Genomic DNA, 22,386 nt, shown 5'->3' on the forward strand with positions numbered 1-22,386 from the left:
AGGAGAACAGATATCCCTCTGGTCACGCAATCTGAACACCTACAAGTGTATCGTTTCTTTAACTTAGGGTTTCACATGATGATAATGGATGAGATGATAGAGAACAATTTTTACTGTCAACCAAAAAGAATAAGAAAACAGTTTAGGGATATTTATATGGTTATCCGGGATTCCCTGGTGGCTCAGACAGTAAAGCGTCTGCCCACAATGCAGGAGACCCAGGTTCAATCCCTGTGTTGGGAAGATCGCCTGGAGAAGGAAATGGCAGCCCACTCCAGTACTCTTGCCTAGAAAATTCCATGGATGGAGGAGCCTGGTGGGCTACAGTCCATGGGGTTGCAAAGAGTTGGACACGACTGAGCGACTTCACTTTCACTTTCATATGGTTATCTTGGGCTTCCCTGGTGGCTCAGATGGTAAAGAAACCACCTGCAATGAAGGAGACCTGGGTTCGATCCCTAGATTGGGAAGAGCCACTGGAAGAGGGCATGGCAACCCACTCCAGTATTCTTGCCTGTAGAATCCCCATGGACGGAGAGGAGCCTGGAGGGCTACAGTCCATGGGGCTGCCGAGTCGAACACAACTGAGTGACTAAGCACAGCACATATGGTTATCTTAAGTTTCAAATACAAAGCATATCTCTGGTTCTTAGTGATAACAACTAGGGATCTTAGTAGTATCATTTTTATTCCTTATTACATGCTAAGTATTTTATATTAATTTTCTCTTTAATCCTCACAAATCTCTGGAATTGGAATTATGCCCCCATTTCACAGATGGGAAAGGAAGGAGATGATCTATTACTCCACTCAGTTTGCAGGGCCGGTAAAGGCAGAATCAGGATTAGAAGCCATGCAGTCTGGATCCAGAGGCTATGCTTTTAATTACCATGCACGCTATCCGTCGCCCTTGTGTTTTGTATCGTGGACTGTAATGAATAAAAAGTAAGATAAACAATCATGGAAACTCCAGTTTTTCTCATTTCCTCTTAAAAATAACTCAAAGAACTCTAACAAGTGCACATGGTTCTTCATATTTTAAAGAGAACTAAATCATACTCTTTGGTGGATAATTTACTGCAAATGAAACCCCATCAAAGGAAACTCAATCCTGGAATGCTGATGATAATGAGAACATTCTAATCAAGAAACAAAGAGGGGTGAGGCAATGGGGTAAAGAAGGAGAAAAGTTAACTCGCTTAATGAAATGGTAAAAAAAAAAACTTGAACAAAATAGGAATTAAGCTATAAAGAATTTCTACTACTGATTCTTTGAATTAAAAAGTACAAAAAAGCCCTCCAAAAAATAAACTGCCCTTAAGGGGATGATGGATGAATAAGCAGAGAACAGAGTTTTTTAGGGTAGTGAAAATATTATGTATGATACTGTAAGGGAGGGTACATGTCATTATCTGTCCAAACCCACAAAATATACAACATTTAGAAAGAATCCTAATGTAAACCATGTACTTTGGGTGCTTATGATATTAGTGTAGGTTCAGCAGCTGTAACAAATGTACCACTCTGGTGGAGGATATTGATAAGGGGGAGACTATGCATTTGTAGGGACTAGGGGACACAGGAAAAAAAAAAACCTGTAACTTTCTCCTAATTTTGCTGTGAACCTAAAACTCCTCTAAAAGAACAGTCTTCAGAAAAAGAAAAGAAAACCCATCCATCTGTCCACTTAAAGTAATTTTCAGTACACTTAAGTGGAAAGGTAACTACTTAGGTGAATTCTATAGACAAACATTGACAAAAAGCTTAAGACTTTAGGTTTAGAAAGAACAGTCTCCAAATAACTAGAAAGCACTGTTCAGCATAAAACAACTGTTTTGAACACTTCAATCTAATTATTTATAGTGAAATGAAAGTGAAATCGCTCAGTCATGTCCGACTTTTTGCGACCCCATGGACTGTAGCCTACCAGGCTTCTCTGTCCATGGGATTTTCCAGGCAAGGGTACTGGAGTGGGTTGCCATTTCCTTCTCCAGGGGAATCTTCCCAACCCAGGAATTGAACTCGGGTCTCCTGCATTGCAGACAGACGCTTTACCCTCTGAGCCATTTCCTTAATTTCACCGCTTTGCTTTGGTGAATAATATTTTGTCTTCCATTCTGGAAGACAGTATGTCTTCTAAGTTATGGAGATATTCTCAGACTTTACCTAAACTTTTCCTATAACTGACTTAACAATGTGTTCTCTTTATTAGTATGTTTCAAATATAATTCTGGGTAAATCTGATTTATTCACATCATGATTTCAGTGTTTATCTCTAAAAATCTTTTGTAAAAAGATCTGATCCTCGATTACGTCAGGGTCCTTTAAGACTAATTTGGGTTTTATTCCCCAACAGACATTAACAGAAAGCACTGAAAGTACTGAAAACATAAAAATATATCAACCTCTAACATAAAGATGAGAAATCAATCATTTACTGAGGACCAAATAAGCATGAGAAGAGAAGTCGCTCAGTAGTGTCCGACTCTTTGCGACCCCATGGACTGTAGCCTACCAGGCTCCTCTGTCCATGAGATTCTCCAGGCAAGAATACTAGAGTGGGTTGCCATTTCCTTCTCCAGGGGATCTTCCCGACCCAGGGATCGAACCCGGGTCTCCTGCATTGGAGTCAGACACTTTAACCTCTGAGCCACCAGGGAAGCCCCAAAAGGTGCTATACAAAAACCAAAAGTCTCTACAGTGAAAGTAACAGGAAAGGGAGAAACCTATTATCTATAATGTTGATTGGTATACTTCAGCCACCAAACACTGTCAAGTCTCTCTTCAAACTTTGACTTCATTTTGTTCTCTGTATTTCCACTACCATATATCACTCTAGTGCAGGACTTTTTATTTTCTCATGTAGATAATGGCCAGACCCTCCTAACTAATCTCATTGACTCCTGTCTCTCTGCTTAAAGCTATTATCCTGATCACCATTACTAGATTAAGCTCTCTAAAACATTACTTTCTTGATATAATTACCTTCCCAGAAATCTTACAGATAGACAATCACACATTGAAAAAAAATATCATCTAGCTCCTACCTTACACAGTCACTCTTTCCTGCCAACACTGTAACAAATTGCCTTGGTCAGAGGATCTCTGATCTTAAACGGGCCATATTAATTCCTCTATGTCTGTCTTTGTTAATGGTGTTCACTTTTCTGCCAAATCTAAGGTAACCTTCAATACCAATTTCAATTCATCTGCTTCCATAAAGCCAGGCCTAATTATTCACATTTCTTTGATTTCCAAGTAATATATTTGTGTAAGTTCCCATTACTTGATTATATGTTCTCTACCAAACTACCTAAATTTAGGTGTTTGACAATGGCGATCCTGTCTAAATTTTCAAAGGAAATAAATTTTAATAAATAGAACTCTCTCAATTTTAAGTATTTCTCCCACAGTGTTTCCATAAACTGTTTGGTTCCATTCTTGTCTTGCATGGAACATTGAAACAGAAGATATATGGTAACAAATAAATTTTAACTAAACAACTAAAAAATAGTTCAGCATAGTCTGGTTGCCTTTTTTCTCCTTTAATAAACACATGTGATCTCACAGAATTGCTAATTTTTTTTTAACGTTAAAATGATAAAATAGCAATTTCATATGGTTCAACTTAATTCATAATAAAAATGTTAATAAATTTTCTATTTATTTCTAATTCACATATGGCATTAAAGCATATCACTAGTCAAGTTTAAGAATTACTCTCATTTTATGTCTATTAGCTTGAATCTTACACTATAATTGAGATTTTGGTAAAGAAACTTCATGGGAGATTAAGTTTTTCCTTCTATGCATCATTCTATTTAAAAATTCACAAATTTTCAGGTTGTAGAAGCACACTTAAACATAAATTAACCAGTTTAAGTCTTGATACTTTCTATTAATTTTCACTTTCCTGGGATATCTGCTCAGCTTCATTTCCTCTAAAGAAAAATTTTTAAAGAACCCCCCCCCCCACTATTCTAAGGATATCCCATCAACAAAGGATGTAATATTTAAAAACTCTAAGGTAACCATGACCACCTATGGGCTCAATATGAATTCAATTTCCATGCTTAGGTTTTAGCATGGTTCTTAGCATTTTTTTTTTAACTTAGATACTAAAATGTCCATTTATTCATTTGCAATAAAAAACTGAACTATCACTGATTGTAAATACTAATACAAGTATGATCCAGCATTTATTCTTTTTCACAAGTCAAGCTATATGAGAAAACAAACCACAATCAGTGGTACATTTTAAACTACTGATTCAATTTCTTTAATGATTGTACACAGCAGAACTACTTACATTCTTTATTCCTACTGTAGTCAATTTTAATAAATTATATCTTTCTTTAAAATGTCCATTTTCTCTCATTTTTTTCAAATATATTAGCATAAAGTTGTTCATGATAGTCTATTTGTTAGGTCTCTAATTTTTGTAATTATGTTCTTTTTCCCATTTTTAAGATTAACTTGTACTTTCTCTTTCATCTTGATCAAACCTTGACAGTTTTATTTTCATTGGACTTCTTTAAGAAACAAACTTTAGCTTTATTGATTCTGTTCTGCCTTCTGTTCTACTATCATCTGCTGTCATCTTCATTATTTCTTTCCCTTAACTTTCTTTGGGTCTATTCTTTCTTTTTCTACCTTGTTGAATTTATTGAATGCTCAACTGGTCCACTTAATTTTATTCTTTTCAATATAAAAGATTAGGGCTATAAGTTTCACTTAACTATTTTAGCAATATTTTATAAGTTTTGATATGTACTATTTTTAGGATGTTCAGTTCTATTTCCATTGTTTTTTTTTTTTTTTTGAATTTTTAACTTAAAAACTTTCAACATTAAAAGTTTTCAAAAAGAAAAGTTTTAAGAGAAATTTTTTTTGGTACTAATTTTTGACTTAGTTCATCTGTGATCAAGAGAATATGTTTACATGATATAAAGAATTTGATTTGTTGAGATTTATTTATGTCTCAACAAATGGAGAAGGAAATGGCACCCCACTCCAGTACTCTTGCCTGGAAAATCCCATGGACGGAGGAGCCTGGTAGGCTGCAGTCCATGGGGTCACTAAGAGTCGGACACGACTGAGCGACTTCCCTTTCACTTTTCACTTTCATGCATTGGAGAAGGAAATGGCAAGAACACTGGAGTGGGCTGCCTGGAGAATCCCAGGGACTCGGGAACCTGGTGGGCTGACGTCTATGGGGTCGCACAGAGCTGGACACGACTGAAGCGACTCAGCAGCAGCATTTATGCCTCAATCTACTGTTGGTTTTCATAAAGATTCCACATGTACTTCAGAAGACTACATAATTGTTGGACTTCAGAATTCTAGTGTGTCCATTAACTAAAGCTTACTGTGTTTTTTTTTTTTTTTTTTTAATATTTTCTATACCCTCAACACCCTGCCCATGGGAAAGACTAAAGGCAGGAGGAAAAGGGGACAACTGAGGATGAGGATGAGGATGGCATCACCAAGTCGATGGACATGAGTTTGGGCAAGCTTCAGGAGTTGGTAACGGACAGGGAAGCTGGCGTGCAGCAGTCCATGGGGTGGCAGAGTCAGAAACAACTGAGAGACTAAACTGAATACCCTTAATAATTTTTGTAGATAGGGTCAGGTCACAGATTTATCTATTTCTCCATATACTTCTGTCAATTTTTGCCTTATAAATTTTAAGGCTTTGTTTTTAAGTGCACATAAAACTGTTATAACTTTCTAGTGATATTTATATTTTGTTACTACTATAGGGATCTCCTGTATTTCTAGCAACATTTTATGACATAAAGATTCATTTGATTTCATTTTCATGGTTATGGTAGCTCTCTTTTAATCAGTATTTGTCTGGTATATCATCTCCCAAAACTTTTACTTTTATGGAGGGTTTTTGTTGTTTTTTTGAGAAAAATTTTTTTTAATTTATTTTTTTGAAGTATAGTTGATTTATGTGTGTGCGCACACTTAGTCGCTCAGTTATGTCCGACTCTGCAATCTCATGGACTGTAGCCTGCCAGCCATGTACCTCCTGTCCTTGGGGATTCTCCAGGCAAGAATACTGGACTGGGTTGCCATGCCCTCCTCCAGGGGATCTTTCCAACCTAGGTGATCTTCCCAACCCGAACTCAGGTCTCCCACATTACAGGCAGATTCTTTACTGTCTGAGCCACCAGGGAAGCCCAAGAATACTGGAGTGGGTAGCCTATTCCTTCTCCAGGGTACCTTCCTGACCCAGAAATCAAACCAGGGTCTCCTGCATTGCAGGCATATTCTTTACCAGCTGACCAGGGAAGCCCATAGTTGATTTATAATATCACGTAAATTCAGGGTGTACAGCACAGTGATTCAGTTATACATATACATATATATCCTCTTTTTTAGATTACTTACCCTTAAAGGTTATTACATGGGTCCTTGTTGGTTATGTATTTCATACACAGTAGTGTGTATATGTTAATCCTAACTTTCTATTTTATACCTTTCACCACCACCACCAAAACTTTTGCTTTCACCTTCCTAGGTTCTTAGTCTCTATTTTTTTTTTACTGCACCATGCAGCATGTGTGATCAAACTGGTGCTCCTTGTAGCAGAAGCTGAGTCTTAACTACTGGACTACCAGGGAAGTCCCACTAATGTCTCTCTTATTCACAGCACTAAAAACAAAAATTAAGTCTAACATACCTTGTAAGGTCGGACCCCGGGGGCCATGATGGGCCGCCCCTCCTCCCCCCCTCCACCGCCGGCGGGGGAAGTCCCTAACGGAGGGAGCCTCCCAGATGCCAGGGACCAAGGACAGCATACTCTGCCAGCTAAAGCCGCCCCGCCCCCAGCTGCATGAACCGCGCCACCTCAGATGCATAAGCCGCCCCGCCTCAGCCACGTGGAGAAATCTATCAGCTCGCAAAGCCGCGAACCAGCAGCCTATCCAAACTCCCATCCGCTAACCCAGCCATCCCTCGCAACGTGCATATATAAACAAACTCCCAAAGCGGTTCCGCGCGGATCCCCTCGACCTGCCCCGTTCGGGTCTGGGAACCCCGCCTGGGAGCGCTCTGCCATTAAAGCCTGTCAGAGATTTTTTTTGGTGTACCTGGTCGTCTTTACCTAACATACCTTACTCTTAACATTTTCATATATTGTGTTTTCTGATATAGTCGGATTTTATTTTTACCATCTTATTTTTTCTAGTTACTGTATTTCTATGCTTTTTGTTTTTCTATTTCTCAGAATGACCAAGTTTTTAAAGTTCATTTTCCCCTCTACCGCTTTTGAAGCTATACATTCTATTTTTATTCTCTTAATAGTTGTCGTTAACATTTTAACATGTGTACCTAAAGCCTAGAGCTAGTCCTGATTTCTCACCTTCTCTTGAATAATTCAAAGATCTTAAAATACTTCAGTTTCAATCACCCCTTCCTATCTCTGACATAACTACTATTGTCCACTATTTTAGTTTTACCTTATCACAACAGTTGTTATGAATTCCCAGGGGAGTTTTGTCCTCCTCTCTTAACAGTCCAGACTAAGATAAATAAGATCTGTCAATTTTTGTCTGTGAGCAGATTTTTAAATTTCCATGTTCACTCTTCAGGGAACTTGTCCTATGAGGGACAACGGGGTGGGGCGTTCAGTTCTAATTCCTCACTTCAGTCCCTAAACCTGTCTCCTATGGTCACCTATCTTGTGACCATTAAAACTTAACTTTCAGGAATTCTGAGTCAGGCAAACGCCCCCAGGGCAACTCACTACCTGGATTTTTAGTTGTTATCTTTTGTTCTCTTCCTGGGAATTTTCTTTCCCTCCAGAGTGGAGAGTTCAGCTGTTTAGTTTAAAATGTTTGTTTCAACAGATACTTACTTGTAAGTTCAGTATCAGTCTCCCTAATTTTAAAAGACAGGTACCTTTTTCTTTGTGTCAGTCACAGGTCTCTCCAGATAAGAGACTTAACCTGTGGCTCTCACTGTCGAGTCTCTTGGACTGCAAGGAGATCCAACCAGTCCATCCTAAAGAAAATCTGTCCTGAATATTCATTGGAAGGACTGATGCTGAAGCTGAAACTCCAATACTCTGGCCACCTGATGTGAAGAACTGACTCACTGGAAAAGACCCTGATGCTGGGAAAGATTGAAGGCAGGAGGAGAAGAAAACAACAGAGGATGAGATGATTTGATTGCAACACCAACTAGATGAACATGAGTTTGGGAAAGATTGAAGGCAAGAGGAGAAGAAAACAACAGAGGATGAGATGATTTGATTGCAACACCAACTAGATGAACATGAGTTTGAGCAAGCTCCGGGAGTTGGTGATGGACAGGGAGGTCTGGCGTGCTGCAGTCCATGGGGTTGCAAAGAGTCGGACACAACTGAGCGACTGAACTGGACTCACTGTCTCACCATCTTCTGTCTTTCTCAATATTATAAAATCTGACTTCTCCCTCCATTCTAATGAATGAAATAGCACTGATAACTTCACAGGTTATTAAAAGTCTCCTAATTGTCCAATCCAGTGTATCTTCTGACTTTTCTTGGGCTTTTGTAACCAATGACACTACTGACCACACTGCTGACCTTTTCTATCTTGTTTCTGTTTTTTTGTTGTTGCTGCTTAGTCTCTGAAGTCATGTCTGACTCTTTGTGACCCCATGGACTGTAGCCTGCCAGGCTCCTCTGTCCATGGCATTTCTCAGGTAAGAAACTGGAGTGGGGGTGGCCATTTCCTTCTCCAGGGGATCTTCCCGACCCAGGGATTGAACCCACGTATTCTTTACCACTGAGCCACTTGCAATAGCACCATCCTGGCTGGCTTTCCCCCTACCATGAGGACTGTTCTGTATCTCCTCTTTTTCTACCCACCCTACCCCATCTTTGGCGTTCTTCAAGATTCAGTTCCTGCTCTCTCCTTTTTCTCGACAGTCTCTCAATAGTACATCACCTACAAATGCTCCAACAATCTTTCTTCTCTAGCGTGGCTCCCAAACACCACTCTCTACTTGTGACTTCATTTCTAATCATCAGAACTATATTTCTATCCAGATGTATACCAGTTCCCTCAAACTCAATATATCTAAATAGAAATCACTCTCTCCCCTTAAAACCTGACTCCCTTTTCCAACTTCTCTGTTCTTAGTAGTAGTACCACCATCCTTCCAACTTCAAAAACAGTCTTTGATTCATGTTTTTTCCCATTCCTCAGATCAGTCATAAATTCTGATCAATCCTCTATAATCTCTCTGTCTTTTCATCTCAATTATTCATCTGAGCTGTGCAAATATTCATGGATACCTGAAGTGTATCTGGGTACTGAAAAGACAGAGAATTGAGCCCCTGACGTGAAGGCATTCATAGTCTAGATTAATAATAAATAAGGAAACACCTAATTATAATATGGAGAGTTAAATGTTAAAATAGAAGCACTTATTTCATATTGGACTACTGTCATAGCTATCAAAGAGGTTTAACTGCTTCAAGGTTATTCCAACAATGTGACACTTTCAGGTATGTCTTCCTAAAAAAACGATCTTGACCATATCTTTTTCTTGTTCAAGAATCTTAATTCTTTTCAATTGCTTTCAGGGTTAACGTTGTCACTAATTAGCCTGTTATGAAAAGATCCTAAATAGTGAGCCACCAAAAATCCTTCAAGTATTATTTCTCAACACTTCTTCAAATGAACTTTCCATTCCTTTCAAATCAGTTTACTCTTTAGACATGAATATAATTTAATATTCCGTATGACACTCCCTTCATACAGCAAACTCCACCATTTCCATAAAAATAGATTCTATCTTTGAAGATTCAGATTAAAACCTATCTCTATAAGTTGATCTTCAGTATCACTAGTTAAAAATGATGTCTCTATTCTTCAAAGGCTCAAAGCAATTTTTTTCTTGGATAATTCATCTTACAATCAGGTACTGCCTTATTTTAATTTTTCTCCACTCTTGTCTTGAATTATTAATTCTTTCTCACTTAATTGTACATAGTTTTTGTTTTCTCCCCAACTAAACTCTATGCTTCTCAGCAGTTCTATCTTCTACTTCTTTGTATCCAGCCACAGTACCTAACACAGTATCTTGTTTATGAGCAAGATTTGAAACAGGGGTAGGGTTTGGAAAGTTCAGTTTGGATGAAGAAACACAGATGATATTAATAGAAGAAACAGCACATGCAAAGATAAGAAAGGGCAAGGTTTGTTCCAGATAGAGAAAATTAATCACTTTGGTAGAATGAAGGGTCCTCCCTATCTCTGACTTAGCAATGCCAAAAGGAATATTGGGATGTGAGGTGGAAGGGCCAGAATAATTTCTAAAGTAAGGAGTTTTATCTGACAGGTGATGAGGGAGCCATGGAATTTTTAAATAGGCTAATGAAGAGGGCACATTTTCATGAAGTTTCATCAAACAAGCAGTGCACTAAATTAATAGGAAGGCCTGAACATCAGCTGAGTAGCTATTGTGCAGAGATGAAGTAGTGAATGAAGCCTGACCAGCACTGAGTGCTTTTCTTTCATCTTCTCTCCTAGAGGGAAATCAGCCATAAAATTCCTTAGGTAAAGAAAGACAGTTGCGTTGGTTATCTGATTCAATGTCCGTTTCAGTTCCACTTATCCTAGATTCTCCATAAAGTAGATTGATTTCTCTTGGTATCTTCACTGGGAAAAGCACGTTTTCATTAATGGTAACTACATTAGCAAATGACTCGTTGCAAGTTATTCCAAGCTATATCAAAGACAGTTTGCTCCCACTTTAATAAATGCCTATTTTTCCACAGATGGAGGTGTGTTTGCTACCTGTGGTCAGGACTGAGCTTCAGTCCTTAAACTTAAGACCGGCTCTCACCCAGGGCTCAGCCCTGCCACAGTAGAGTACAGGATATACCTAGCTATCTACTCACTCAGTAACTAACTTCTTGCTACAGCCCTTGAGCAGAATCAGGACTCTGATTTATCTGTGTTTTATCCTTTGTCTTTATTATCACCATCTGTGGTTAAAGAAGAATGGGAGTGGGGTGAGAGGGGGCATAAACTATAGTACTTTTTATTTACCATCTCTATTTATTTGGTCAAATCCTTTATAGGCATAGTAGGGAAATGGCCAATAAAAAAAGAAAGAAATTAATCTCGAGAACTGATAATCAGAATTCATAAAAATATCATGCAAGAGCAAAGGAAAGATCTTTAGTGATGACTACTTTCCCTGCCCACAGTGCAGTAGGGTCTAAGTGGTTGGTTTTACTCAGGAATATTGATATTTGCTTTTCTTCACTGCTATTTCTCTATGGGTGTGGGGGAAGGAAATGTGAAGCAAGTGGATTTAGAGAGGCTTCAGAGAAATGAGGAGTTAAGAGATACACACATTTCTTAAAGTCACCCAAATGCCCAAGATAAGTGAGGCGATGATAAGCAAAGTAAGAATAGGATTAATATCTAAATACATGTACGGAGTCTTTGTAGAATTAAAACAAAAAAGATTAAGATGATTCTTTACATCTAAACTGCATAAAAAAAGAAATCATTTGTGGAATTTTAAAGCTGAAAACCTAATTGAATTAATAAAGTAGAAATGTATGCTAAATATAACAAAAGAAAGTAAAATAAGATAGAGATATCTTTTGGAATGGCAGAAGACTTTTCACAGGTCACAGAGAATACTCATGAGGAATAATTAGAACACCATAAATTGTGCCCCGTTATAATAAAGGTATACGAGTATTTAGGGAAACATATTATGAAATTAATCAAATTTATTAAAAAAATAAATTTGAAGGTGACTATTAATCTAGCAAAGTATTCACAAGTATGATTTTTATAAATATCAAGCTCTCCTATTAATTTAAGATATCTAAGTGCAATGGATTTATAGCCTAACTTTCCTAGTAATTTATTATATCAATAATACCATAACCAATAATTTCTTTACTTAGAAATTTATTAGAAAGCACCTGTAAACGGAAAGTTAAAGTAATAATTGGTTCTTGTGTTCTCTTTTACATACTCAGTAGAAATCTTATATATGAACATTACAAATATTTCAAACCTTGCATAAAAGCTACTTCTCAATTCATATGTTGGCTTTTCTTGCACACAAAGCCTACTCCCACGCTCACAAGGCAAGCCTCATCATCTCTGTATTGAAAGGTATAGTAAAACAACAATATATTTTGACTAGCAGAAGTTCTCTAAATACCACAAACAGCTGACCAGATGACTTGGTAAGCCTTGCATGGAGCTGGCACTCTTTGTTAAAGCCAAGCAAACTGTCTCTTATTTCTCGTAGCCAATGTTGGTGGCACTATTTCTACAGACATAAACAAAACTTGAAAAGCAAACAACTTAAACAAATTCTGTTAATTCCTCTTCCCCCTTTTAAAAATATGAAAGTGGATTTTAGACAATTTGGGGGTGGGGGGCGTCATGCTCCCCAAAGTAAGAGAAGTTCAGACAACAAAGGGTTAAAAGAACAAGCAGAGCCCTACCGTACCCAGAAATGACAGAAGGCTCTTCTCCTCTTCCGTGCTACTATCCAACCACTCGGCCACATCACCGGGGGAAAGGAGACTCATTCTCCAGCCAGAAAACTTTTCCATACAGAGCACAATTACTGAATGATGGAGAGGGAAAAGAAAGATACAGAGACTAAATTCTCGGGGGTCTAACACCTAAATTGCTGGCTAGGCGGTAATAATGAGAGAGAAATTGTGATCCTCCCTCCACTCTGAATTCTGTCTCTGTGACACCAATCTAATACAACGGGGGGAGGGGGAAGGAAACAGAGAGGGTTAAAAGAGGGTGATAGAAGAGAAGGGAAGAAAGGTCTGTCCTTCAGTCTCTTGGTGTTAAGCTTTAGCCTGAAAGAAAAGCCAGCATAAAACTGAATAATGATTTGTGTTCAATGTCAGAAGAGAGCAAAAGGAAAATAAAGAACAAAGATACTCAAAGAAAAAGAAACAGGTTCCTACACTGAGACAGCTTAGATAACCGGACAGCACAATAGCCAATCAGTTAAGTAAATCATATCATCAAACAAAAACAAAGGCAAAGGAACAAATTCAGCATTTTGTTTTGTTCTAAGAAAGGTTTTCAAATTCCCTTTCAGTCTGCCGAGAGAACTGCAGCCCCTAACCCTTTCCTGCTTTAGCTGTTTCAACAGCATCCCAGCCCCCTTGACGAAGATTTCCTGCAAGCAAAGGCAGGTTGATAAATCTGTGAATAGGAAGCTCTCATCCCTCCTTTCTTCTGCTCCTCCTCCATCCCTCCCCCAACCTCGCATGGCGACTGCATTGATCGACAATAATGGAATCTGTAACTGACTGCCAACAGCAACATTAAGGATATTACAAGTCCACTTCATAAGAATTTGAGCCGGTGGTCGGAACTTGGGGGCAACTCTGGGCTGGTAGTCAATAGCTTTGTCTTTCTTAGCCAGAAAGAAAAGGGTGTGCGTGTGCGTGTGTGTGTGCGTGTGTGTGTGTGTGTGTAAAGGAAAGAAGGCTGAAACCTGAAAGAAGTAAGAGAAGTGAGCTTGTTGGGCTAAAGATTCAGAGATCCATGAATGGAACAAACTACTGTCCTTCAACTCCCGTCACACTTACAATGTCACTGCAAAGGAGTCAGAGCCAGATGGATTTTTTTTTTATGTGATTTACATTACAAATCTACATGGTTTGATTTAGGATTATCTCACAGGCTTATACCTTATTAATAGGCAGAGAAAAATCAAGCAGAAGATGTATTTTGAGAGACCCATAAATCACTAATATCCCTGTTCTCTGGAGATTGATTGGGTTTGTTACTGTGAAAAAAAAAAAAAATCACTCAGAGCTTTCCCCTGCATTAGCAAAACATTAGCTCTGTTCCCCACAATCCACTCTTTCTTTCTATTCTAGCAATCTGCCTTCAGAGAGCATTCTTACTGCTTAAGGATTACTATCTCAATATACTCTGAATCCATACCCTCTTTCCCACGTTTACTTCATTATTCTTCATCTGGACTCTTATTCACTAGTAAGTTCCCTGAGGACACAGCTTTGTAACCCTGGCAGCTAGAGCAGTGCCTGGCACTGAAGGGTTCACTTAATATTTACTGAAGTTTTGGTTGGCTGCTCTGAAAGTTTCAACAGCTTCCACTTTGGCAGGAGATCTCAGGCTGGATATTTCAGGATCTCTTTTTAAAATTAGTCATTTTGACAGACAGTGACTTAAAAGCTGTTCTAGCAGTGGCACCAATTGATTAAGAAAATAGAAAACATAAAAAAGGGGGAGGGAGGGTAATATAAATTCATAATATTTAAATAAATCTATATTTTGTTACTCAAAATAACTACATAAAATTGAAAAACAGTAATAAATGCATATAAAAGACTTTTATTGAAATGTCTTGCTTACTTAGCATCTAAGCATGGATTGATAATTCCTTTGTAGGAACTTAATAACACACCAGTATTTCTGAAGCTCCCAGGTTGAAATCATTGGCCTAGAGCATCAAGTTCAAACTCTGGTGAGATATGGTTCTTATTTTTTTTTTTCTTGGTAATGGCCCTCTGATTCTCCTTGGCTCAGCCATTCTGTACTGTTTACATCTCTCCAACGCCTCTTCACGTTTGACTTCTTAGAGTAATCTAACAAAAGCAGGAAAAAAAGTCTACCTGCTTTGTTCTTTGGTGTATCTCTAACACAATCATTATCTGGCACATAGTAGGTGCTCAAAATTTTTTGTGGAGTTTCATACTTCCTGTGAGGTATCATTCAACCATACGTACTTGACACCAAACTAATCCACTGAGGCTCAGCTCAAATATCACCTCTCCAGGTCTTCCCTGGCACTTTAATGCAGAGTTAACAGCTTTCTCATCCACACGGGTACTGTTATTACTCCTAGTACTTTACCGAAATATCTTGTTTAGGTAGTTATTTCCTCTGCTGTACCTTTAAAAGGCAAAAAGTGTGTTCTACTAATTAAAAAATTTTAATGCCTATATATATAGTGAACGATTAGTAAATGTTCCTTGTATGATATATTACTGGAAGACTGTGATCCTATATACTAAAGATAGATTAATACAAAAGGATCCCATATGTTCCTGATGTAAGGTTCCGTACCACTAGTCTCCAAATCAACAGCCGAAACAGAATCTAGTTAAGGAAAAGGTCTTTTATGTATTTTACCAAAGAAAAGACTGTACAGACAGAAAGGCATCATCAAAATAATCCAATACTATAAACTCACCTTCTGTAAACAAAATTAGCATATGAGGTACCTAAGAAAAAGTTCTAGGTTAAAATTTTCTCATAATATATAGAGTATCACACTGTTTTTCTTTGCTTACAATAGAAACATAATTTGAATTAGTCCTATGTAAAATTTTCCTTACAGATAAAGCAATGAAATTTACCTGACAGTGTAACCATTCTATAGTGGACTATACATTTTCCTAAAATATGAGCCAAAGATTTTGAAATACTGTTAAGTTGGGCTCACAGTTAAGAAATAATGCCTGATGACAGTCTTTTCAACAAATGACCAAATCCTATAGACTTTGGTGATTTATTGTGTGCCTGAAGTGTACTAAGGACTTTAATCAACATTAATCAGCATTTGTTAACTTTATTCCTTATTTTCCTAATAACATTGAAAGCATCTGGAAAATGTGACTGAAAGAATTTCTACTTGAGGGCCTTTATGTTTTTGTGTGTGTGTTTGTGTGTGTACACACACGCACATACGCAAATGCATCTGCTGCTCACCGGGCTATAACTTACTGAAGTATTTTCTAGGCACTTTACTAAGTGTTTTACATATAATATACCTCATTTAAAACTCTTAAATGACAATGTAAGATGCATATTATCTTCATTTCACAGATGAGAAAACCAAAGATCATAAAACTTGTTCAAGGTAACAAAGGTAGTCAGAGAAATGAAATTTAAACTTCTCAATATTTGGCCAAGGTTCCCTACTACACTAATCTATATCCTACAAGGACTAATTTAGGCAGGAGTTAGCTAACTTCTTCCATAGAAGGCCAGATAGTAAACATTTTAGGCTTTGTGCGCTATACAGTCTCCTTCAGAGCTATTTGAACTCTATTGTGCATAAGTGGGAGAAGGCAATGGCACCCCACTTCAGCACTCTTGCCTGGAAAATCCCATGGACGGAGGAGCCTGGTAGGCTGCAGTTCATGGGGTCGCTAAGAGTCGGACATGACTGAGCGACTTCCCTTTCACTTTTCACTTTCATGCATTGGAGAAGGAAATGGCAACCCACTCCAGTGTTCTTGCCTGGAGAATCCCAGGGACGGAGGAGCCTGGTGGGCTGCCGTCTATGGGGTCGCACAGAGTCAGACACGACTGAAGTGACTTAGCAGCAGCAGCAGCAGCAGTGCCTAAGTGTGTGATAAGTCTCTTCAATCGTGTCTGACTCTGTGCAACCCTATGCACTGCAACCTGCCAAATTTCTCTGTCCCTGGGATTCTCCAGGCAAGAATACTGGAGTGGGTTGCCATGCCCTTCTCCAAGGGATCTTCCTGACGCAGGGATCGAACCTGTGTCTCTTACGTCTACCTGCGTTGGCAGGCGGGTTCCTTACCATTAGCACCACCTGGGAAGCCTGTTAGAGCACAAAAGCAGTCACAGACAATGTGCTGATGAAATGGCATGGCTGTATTCCAATATAAGTTTATTAATGAAAAAAAAAAAAAAGAAAAAACAAGCTGTGAGGTGTAGTTTACTGACTCCTGATTTAGGTCTACACGTCACTGTCAATATTTTTAAAGTAACTAATACATGTATAGTTGTCTGCCAGGCACCTATGACTGAAAAATAAATAAAAGAATTATTTGCCTTGGTCAAAAAAGTTTTATTTTCATTTTAAGAACTGAATGACTGTCTTTTTATTTTACTTTCAAGACACTGAACACAAGCTATTTCTTCATTTCCTTAGTCTCAAAGTCCTATAGGAAACAATTTTTATTCAAACAAAAAGTATAAAACATGTAGCTCTCTCTTCAATTAATTACTTAACATTCCTGATTTTCCTTATAGCTGCCTATTCTTATACTTTCAAATGCACCTATTTGACAACATTAGTGATAAGTATGTGCCAAGCACTGTTCTAAGCCCTAGGATTCAGTAGTGGAATGAAAGGGGCAAAATCTCTGCCCTTATGGAGTTTATGTTATGGGAGGAAGAGATAAACAGTACATAAGATTAAAAAGTAAAATATATATTGTGTTAGATGGTGAATAGAGCCAAGGAGAATAGTAAAGCAAAGAACAGCAGTAGGTAATATCTGAGAGGTCTAAATTTTAGAGGTAGCCAAGGAGGGCACCTTTGAGAGACCGAGTTTTGGGTAAAGGTTGCTAGGTTTCCAGGAAGAGGGAAAAACCAATAAAAAGGCCTAGAAGTAACAACAGTCAGGAGACCAGTGCAGGTAGATTGGAATGACCCTCATCTTCATAAAAGAAGACAAGGTCTGTGAAATAATAGGAAGCCAGATCATACAAAGTTATAGGGTCTTTGGCTCTTGTTCTTATTTAGATGGAATAGACTTTGAGGCAGGAGTAGTTCATTAGGCCTTACTTTTGTTTAGGTAAAAGCTTTATTGAAATAAAAGTCACAAAGCATAAAATTCATCTTTTAAAAGTGGTTTTAAATATCTTCACAAAGTTATATAACCATCACTACAACTTAATTCCAGAACATTTCCTCATCTCAAAATAAAATCTTGTGTCCATAGGCAGTTATTCTCCATTCTTTCTGGGCTTTCCTAATAGCTCAGCTGGTAAAAAATCCACTGGCAATGTGGGAGACCCAGGTGTGATCCCTGGGTTGGGAAGATCCCTGGGAAAAGGGATAGGCTACCCTCTCCAGTATTTCTGGGCTTCCCTGGTGGCTCAGCTGGTAAAGAACCCACCTGCAATGTGGGAGACCTGGATTTGATCCCTGGGTTGGGAAGATCCCCTGGAGAAGGGAAAGGCTATCCACTCCAGAATTCTGGCCTGGAGAATTCAATGGACAGTCCATGGGGTCACAAAGAGTCAGACACAACTGAGCAACTTTCACTTCCATTCTTTCTAACCTCTCAGCCCTTAAGGCAACTAACTAATCTATGTTTCATTTTTGTGAACTTTCCTATTGTGGACATTTCATATAAATGAATTCATAATGTGGCTTTAGTGCCCGATTTTCATTTACTTGTGCTCATGCTGCAGCATGGGTCACTACTTAATTGTTTTTAATGGCTGGATAGTATTCTGCTGACAGCCATTTGAGTTCTTTCCATTTTTTAAAATTTAAATAATGCTGTCATGAACATTCTCCTGGGAACCTTTACACCTTAAAAGGATATCCAGGACTTGCCTGGTGGTCCAGTGGTTAAGAATCCTCCTGCCAGCGCAGGGGACACAGGTTCAGTCCCTGTTTTGAGAAGATCCCACAGGTCTCAGAACAACAAAGCCTGTAACTAGAGTGTAGCCTCTGCTCTTCACAACTAGAGCGTAGCCTCTGCTCTTCACAACTAGAGCACATTCAACCAAAAAGAGCCAGTACAGCCAAGAATAAATAAATAAATATTTTAAAAGATATCCAACTAAGACATATCATATAACCTGCTCTTCAGTTCAGTTCAGTTCAATCTGCTCTTACTACACCAGAAATTCTAAAACTGTACAGCAGAAGAGAATTATTTTCTAATTTTACAGGTACCATGTTTTCCTCCTAACTCTTCTAGGATTTCCATCCTTTTTGAAGAAACAAAAACTACTCAATCAGTCTCTTTTCCCCTACTCTACTGTTCTTACACACAGGAAAAGAGAATGAGCAAAGGCAAGTAATATATGAAAACAGATCTTTTTATAAATTGATAATTAAAGTTGGCAAAGTTGGTAGTCTTTTGGGGGGTGTAGTTTTACTTTTTGATATAGTTTAAAACTTACAAAAAAGGTGCAAGTGCAGTACACCTACCCTTATATACCTTTTATCTAGATTCACCAACTGTTTACATTTTGTTACCTTTGCTTAATCATTCTTTCTGCATATACTATTATTTTATATAGACATTCTTCTAAACTATTTGGGTACTTGGAGGCATTATGCCCTTTACTGCCAATGGCTTCATAGTGTATTTTCTAAAACAAAGGACATTCTCTTATATAATCCAGAACAACTACCAAAATCAGAAAATTTAAAACTGATATTGGTTGATATTTTAAGGATAAAATTAAATTTGCCTCTATGTGCAAAATCTACTATATTATATTTTGGTATCATACAAAGTCTTTTATTTGAGAAATAAACTGACTTTAACCAATGGTGACTGAGAAATCATAAGTACTGACTGCAAATATAATTAATTCAAAGAAAGAGTCTATGGGGCTTCCCTGGTGGCTCAGAGGTTAAAGCGTCTGCCTGGAATGCGAGAGACCAGGGTTCGATCCCTGGGTTGGGAAGATCCCCTGGAGAAGGAAATGGCGACCCACTCCAGTACTCTTGCCTGGAGAATCCCATGGAGGGAGGAGCCTGGTAGGCTACAGTCCATGGGGTCGCAAAGAGTCGGACACGACTGAGTGACTTTACTTACTTACATCATATTAAAATAACATTTGTTGTATTTTTAAAGGAGTACTACTAAACTTATTAACATTCAATACACTGTTGTGACAAAGGACTAGAAGGAGAAATAACTAATTTTCAAAAATGGTAACAACAACAACAAAAAAGGTAACGGATAAGTAAACTGACTGCATTTCCATCCTGATATTCTTTTGGATATGTACAACCTTTTGCCTCTAATGTGAATGTCAAACCATAACTTTCCTTTTATTTTGATGAGATGTTTTACTATAAGAGGAATAGAGCTGAATTTTACAAAATCTTCAGTTCAACACATTTAAATAGTACCACACATACACATATATATGTATATATGTTCCTCAAATCACTTACATATTATAAGTTATATATCAATGAATGCACTCAAGCATTGTTTTCACTTGTCAGAAACATTATGTTATGATTAAAGCCAAAGAAATAATGAAGCTAAGCTGAATTTTCATTCATTTGGATTTAGGAAGCAGCACTTTTGAAATGTGAAGCCACAGAGAAATATGGATTTAACATTATAAGAGGCATTCCTATTGTATGATTATTTAAAACAGGTAATATCCTCCAGTGAAAACTAGTGTCAAAATGTAAAGCAGCTTTTTAAATAAAGGTAGTAACACTATTATAAAACAGAAGCTTAAAAGTAATGTGTCAAAGACTAATGGCAGATTTTGTTTGAGGAAGTTGATGACTATATAGAATTAAGATAATTAGATTCCTTAAACACTAAAGCTATTCTTTTAAGGCAAAAATGTAAATAAACTGACAACTGTAGTTAATGAATAGAAAGTTCTTTCTCAAAAAGATCCAGAAAGCAGCTAACATATAATTATTCTTAAATTAATTTTCTTTAAAAAGTTAAACTTTACAATTAATTGTAGTCAAAGCAATACCTGGAGTCTATTATTTATTACTTAACACAATATCAAGCTAATAAACCCTCAATATTTATTGAGTGAGTGGGTAGATGGATGGGATAAGCCTATACATCTAGGCTTGCGTATTGATGCTATGCAAGTAAAGTGAATATATCTTTTGTAACATCTCTAGAACCAGCAATAGTTTGAACATTTGCATCATGAACAATAAAAGATCAAATATATTGTGTGCTTAAAAGGTACTGAAGGTAGTACATGAAGTGCTTTGCATATGCTAATTGAAAACTGGCATTTGCCATCTGCTTCTACAAGACTTAAATCACTAGTCACTTCAAGCTGCTGACCTTCAACACACCCTGAAAGGAGTTCAGGGTGGAGATCAGGAATGAGGCACTCTGTGCTGGGGGTAAAACATGTGGAACAGGCCTCCAGATAGTTATTTTTAGGGGATGATTTTTATGAGCCCAAATTTTTTCATATCTAAAAAAATACTAGAATTCTTAACATATATACTTACTCTGCCCCTCTTCCCCCCCAACAGAACCTCTTCAGCACAGTCACTCTACTCAGAGCTAACTGACATGCTATAGTCCTCATCTGGCCTCCAAATAAAACTTAACTCACAATTCTCATATTGTGTATTTTTTTCAGTCAACAGAGTTTTAATCTCATTTATTCCTCATAACAACCTGTGTGGTAGTACTATTTCCCCCATTTTATATCTGGGGAAACTGAGGTTAAAACTAACTAAGGTAGAGAGCAAGCAAGAAGATCAAACCAGTCAATCCTAAAGGAAATCAACCCTGAATATTCACTGGAAGGACTGATGCTGTAAAGCTGAAGCTCCAATACTTCGGCCACCTGATGCGAGAAGTCAAATCATTGAAAAAGACTGATGCTGGGATGCAGGTTTGATCACTGGGTTGGGAAGATCCCCTTGAGAAGGAAATGGCAACTCACTCCAGTATTCTTGCCTGGAGAACTCCATGGACAGAGGAGCCTGGTGGACCACAGTCCATGGGGTCGCCTTTGAGACTTTCACTACACTTTGACTAATGCTGGGAAAGATTGAAGGCAAAAGGAGAAGGGGGCAGCAGAGGATGAGATGGTTAGACAGCATCACTGACACAATGGACATGGATTTAAGCAAACTCCAGAAGATAGTGAAGGATGGAGGAAGCCTGGTGTGTCCATGGGGTCATGAAGAGTCAGATACGACTTAGTGACTGAACAACAACAAGCACCACAAAGGCTGAGAGAACTGACGAAGTCACACAGTCAGTAAGGGGTTGGAGGTGGGAGGTGCCAGGAGTTAGATATTCCTATTCGAGAGTTGACCCTCCTAACTACATTCCACATTAGAGTTTTTTCCTATAAAATTTTTCGACGTTTTGGGAAAGGTTTGAAAGGTGAACAGTTATTAAGTGGAAAGCAAAATTGTTTATACTGTTCAATGATCTGAGATAGCACGAGAAGGGTAAACAAATTGTGTAGTAATCCAAAGATCCCAACAAAATCGGGAAGCCAGATCCCATAGTTTCTAAAGTGAAGGAATAAAAAGATCAACTTGGATTCACAGAGTACAGACATTTGTTTTATTGCTTTCTACCTTTCTGATAACCTGTTTGTTCTTCACACGTATCTTTTAACAAAGGGAACGTGAGTGCACTGGCACTCGTGGCACAGGGTACTCAATATTTGTTAAACAAATGAATAAATGAAAATATGTTTCCAGGCCTGATCAGGATATGTGACACGGGTATTTGACCCTACAGGTATTTTAATAAGGCTGTGTGATGTTGTGCTTGACAGATTTGCTACTGCTACTGTTACAATGGAAACCATGTCAATTTTTATCCATCATATTAAGTAATTTTTTCAAGTTAGGGAATGTAACATGC

At 38.0% G+C, this 22,386-nt stretch overlaps 1 protein-coding gene and 1 long non-coding RNA gene across 9 annotated transcripts in view; both read right to left on the reverse strand.

Moving 5' to 3' along the window:
* Nucleotides 1-22,386, reverse strand: part of RASAL2 (RAS protein activator like 2) — a 394,323-nt gene that overhangs the window by 114,654 nt on the left and 257,283 nt on the right. The gene's annotated exons all lie outside the window — the stretch shown is intronic.
* On the reverse strand, nucleotides 6,554-7,886 carry LOC120880532. Its single transcript, XR_005725050.1, has 2 exons — nucleotides 7,124-7,886; nucleotides 6,554-6,691 (listed from the first exon to the last, which is right to left on the reverse strand). It is a non-coding gene; the product is annotated as an uncharacterized LOC120880532 (long non-coding RNA).

Source organism: Oryx dammah, unplaced genomic scaffold (assembly GCF_014754425.2).
Source record: "Oryx dammah isolate SB20612 unplaced genomic scaffold, SCBI_Odam_1.1 HiC_scaffold_21, whole genome shotgun sequence".
NCBI lineage: Eukaryota > Metazoa > Chordata > Mammalia > Artiodactyla > Bovidae > Oryx > Oryx dammah.